Source organism: Ursus maritimus, unplaced genomic scaffold, assembly GCF_017311325.1.
Source record: "Ursus maritimus isolate PB19 unplaced genomic scaffold, ASM1731132v1 scaffold_31, whole genome shotgun sequence".
In the NCBI taxonomy this organism is placed as follows: Eukaryota; Metazoa; Chordata; class Mammalia; order Carnivora; family Ursidae; genus Ursus; species Ursus maritimus.
The window spans coordinates 14,788,317-14,792,533 of NW_024425675.1; the positions used below are offsets into that span (position 1 = coordinate 14,788,317).

Sequence of the window (4,217 nt, forward strand, 5' to 3'; positions counted from 1 at the left end):
TGTGTGTTTTTCCTAATCACCACGATCAAGTAAGAATGTCTAGTTTAGTTATTCACTGCCCAGTACAGAGTGCTCCTGTTAGGAAAATAGAAACTTTTACTTCACACATACACACACACATGCACACACACACACACACACACACACACACACTATATGGGAGGAAAAACTTCTACTTTCTTAGGATCTGTGACTAGGCTTGAGAATTAAACTAACATAAGACAAATTAGCAGGAAAAAACATGGGTTTTATTTAATATTTTTACATGTATGTGGGAATCTTCATAAGGAAAGTGAAAAACCTAAGAAATTATTAAGCCAGAACATTTTATATCTTTTTAAACAAAGAACAAGAAGTTGTGGGAAGGTGACTGGACAAGGATACGTGGACTGGGGCAGTAAATTGTCAGACAGTGACTCGGAAATCCACGGGGAAGCTAATGGAAGATCAGAGTTGTTTTAGTAGGTGGTTTGAACAGATCCATTTTGGTGTCAACTCCAAGTCTCCAGTGTTAAGAATGTTCTTCTTTTCGTGGGGCAGGGAGGGCACACTTCTCATGGGAAATCTCATGACCTGCTTTTAGGTAGAAAAGAGGAAGAGAGAGAGCCCTTCTTTCATCTGTGGTTTCTCGAGTGCCTTCCGCTCAAAAAAATCAATATGTCAAAGTGGCAGTTTTGGGGGTCAGCATGTTCTGAAGCCCTTCAATACTTTTTTATAATATACCAACAGAATCTATACTTTTAAAATTATTTATTGATCACCTACTATGTGCTAGGCATTGTTCTATGCGTATGAACTCATATTCGCTCATTAAATTCTCATCAAAATCCATAGTATAGCTAGTAAGCAGAAGAGCAGTATTCAAATCTCTGTATTATTAACTTTTTTTTTTAAAGATTTATTTATTTGACAGAGAGAGACAGCGAGAGAGGGAACACAAGCAGGGGGAGTGGAAGAGGAAGAAGCAGGCTCCCAGTGGAGGAGACCTATGCAGGGCTCGATCCCAGGACTCTGGGATCACGCCCTGAGCCGAAGGCAGACGCTTAACGACTGAGCCACCCAGGCGCCCCATAACTTTTCTTTCATAATGACCCAGGCTTACTTGGCCATGGCATGTCGAAGGCCGTTGACTTCCTTCATGCCTGATCTATACACGAAGGTTCTTTTGTGTCAGGGGCCAGATGTGGGCGGATCGCCTCTGCCCAGTGTGGCATGGCGGCCAACAGGTAGGAAAGGACCTCTGTTCTCCTGGGGCTCTTCCCCAGCATTTGTGAGAAAAACACAACTTCAAGTAATTGTTTCCTCTTTCAACAGGAGTATGTGGTCAAACAATTCCTTCCTCACAAGGACTGGGGGCATGTTGCAAGCCGCTTCTGTTCCCTTCCCCCTCCCCACAGCAGCCAGCCTGCTCACACTCCCCTTTCCGTGTGGATCACATCCATCTTCTTCATGGCTCTTATCACGACGCAGACTTATATCTACTTTCCTGTGTGTGTCTCTCTCTAACGTTTATCTTCTCCATTTCCACCAGGCTGAATCATCAGCAGATTGGGGCTGTGGTAGGCCATTGTATAAATGAGCCAAGAAACGAATGAATGAATGGATCCCTTATCTGGATTTTCCTTTAGGGAAGGAAAGATCTAAACTAGAGGTGAAAGGGTGATGCTCCAGGATGAAAACAAGTGATTTAGGAAGGCAAAGACGATGACCATGTACAATACTACGTAAGCTATGGCAACCCAGTCAAGTGGGATAGCATCTCTGGTTAATACTGCATGAGACAGATGCCACACAGATAAGGTGACCAGGTGTCCCAGTTTGCTTGGAACAGTCCTGGTTTGTCTCTGCTTGTCTGGCATCCTGTCTGGGTTAGCATTTGTCTGGGGTAACGTGATTACATTTCAATCCCTGATGACCCGTCTCCCTTTTCCTGCCTCCTTCCAGGCCTAAAGGAACGTATACCTCTCTCTCAAGGAGAACATGCATGTGAGTTGGGCTTGCCCACAACACCAAGTCAACACCAAGTGTGCTCAGCCTTGGTGCCCTGACTCTCAGTTTCTGGTAATTGGGGGAGAAGCACCCCAACTTGCCACCTGTGATGACTACTTGGTCTGCCAGCCAAATGTGCCCCAGGCACTGCCGTTTGCTTCAACATGCACAAAGATGCAGCTGCAAGTGGGGGGATCCGAGGCAAATAAGGGAAAATTATAGGTTGGGCGGGTGTGAAATATCTGCAGGAAATAGCACATCGTTTCATCCTTGAAAGTATGAATTGTATGGACACCTTTCCTGGAAACCTCGTTCTTTCTTATTTTTAATCGCATTTCCCCTTTATATTTTTTGTAGATATTTGTGGTTCTGAAGTTTTTATTTACAAACAACCTGATAAGCAGATTCCAAGACTCACTTATATATTAAGATTCATTAGGCTGAAGATGGGACCCAGGAATTTTCATTTTCAACAGGTTTGCTCCAAGATCCTGCCACCCAAATGGCCTACAGAACACACGTGGAGAAAAGCACAAGTCTGCACAGGGGGGCAGTGCATTCCCAATGGCGAGGCTTGCTGGTAGAAAGAATTTCGGGTCTGACTGAGGATCCCGGTACCCGAGGGAGAGGAAAGATGCAAACCAAATGTTAGTCAGCTTTCTGAACCTTCTCCTAGGCTCATCCGTGCAACGCCTTGTAAAATCCAGGTTTAGCAAGAACCCTGCTAAGTCAGTTCAGGAAGAGGCCTCCATCCTCCACAGCTGCTCACACTCAAAACGTGATTAAGTTCCTCTTCCTCCACCGCCCGGCAGGTCTGTCTTCAGCAAAGATCCTGTAAGGTTGGTTTCACCAGACCCCTCTTACTCTTGAGGTTTCCTTTTAGAAACTTCCATTGCTAACAGCATCCTAATCCTAGACTCGGAACTCCCACTTGCCCCTCTGCATTTGGTTCCCTACTGACGTCTCCCTTGCCCTATTGTCCTAGTCCAGAATAAAAATCTGTTTTTACTGTTTAACTACCGTCCAGCTCTGTTTTTTCTTCAACAACACTGGTATTTACGTGGAGATACTATGGGCAAGATGGGTATGTCTCATCTCAACGAGTCGGAAATAGAAAACCTGACTGTGGGTTTAAATATGTAAATATGTATTATAGATTTTCTTTTAGAGGGTACAGTTTTTTCGTCTGAGCATCTGAGAACATCGTACTTTAAAAAAGAAAAGAAAAGAAAATCAACCCGTCTGCTGTGTTTGCTATGCACAAAAGAAAATGTTCCGAGCTGGATTGAATTTCACTGAAGTCATTGTACCAAATCGGTTTTCAACAATAACAGCTCCAAAAATCTACATCCTTCCTTTCAAAAAACACCCGTGTGGAATATTTCTTGTGCCCAGATGGAGCAAGAGAGAAGCGAGGGGCGCCGTCCCTAGAGCGAGGTGCCACTCAGGCTCGCCACGTGTGGGCCCCGGCGCAGGCGCTGTGGCTTGGCCACCCCGAATCGGAACACCCACGCACGCGCACACGGCCAGTGTTCGAGAACTCGGCAACACATTTCTGCCTTAGTGGAAAAGGAAAGCAACCCGACTGATGGCATTTGTTAATGTCAGCATTTGAAAAGAACAACAAAGACAGATTTCCATGAAATTCATAAGGTTCTGGAAGTAGCTGTAAGATACCCCAGAAAAAGCCCTTTACTGGAAGGGACAATCTTGAGGTTTGAGTCCTCTCTCCATTTACTGGGTGTGTGAAAATGTCACGTCTTTGAGGGCAAAAGATGGAAAGTAAAATTATGTGTTTGATTGTCTCATGTCTTCAGAATCTTGTCCGTGTTGGGGGGGGGTGTGACAAGAGCGACAGTACATCGTTGTCCCGCAGGGACAAGTTAAACCCCATGGGGGACCATGTACAAAAACAGCTGATCCTAGCACAGGACCTTGGGTCTGGGGTCCCTGAGTCCCCCAGTGGGACGGGATGGAGTGAGGGAAGAAGTAATTTACATGTTGAAGATGCCTCAGAGCCTCTGGGTGTGGGTCTTGGGGTCTGAATCCCTGGGTTTGAATTTTTGGCTCCCGTGGCTTCTAGCTGGGTGACCTGAGTGACACACGAGATGAAAATCAATACTTTACATCAGCTTCATTAACTCAAAACTTCTTGCTTAACATATTCTGGAAAATTCCCTTTTGATTTTTGAGGCTTTTAGAATTATAATCGAGATGCCCACCGTTGA

General features: G+C 45.1%; 1 long non-coding RNA gene across 1 annotated transcript; it reads right to left on the bottom strand.

Moving 5' to 3' along the window:
* Positions 1 to 229: 229 nt before the first annotated feature.
* LOC121106339 lies at positions 230 to 1,275 on the bottom strand. Its single transcript, XR_005838972.1, has 2 exons — positions 1,103 to 1,275; positions 230 to 576 (listed from the first exon to the last, which is right to left on the bottom strand). It is a non-coding gene; the product is annotated as an uncharacterized LOC121106339 (long non-coding RNA).
* Between the last annotated feature and the right edge of the window lie 2,942 nt (positions 1,276 to 4,217).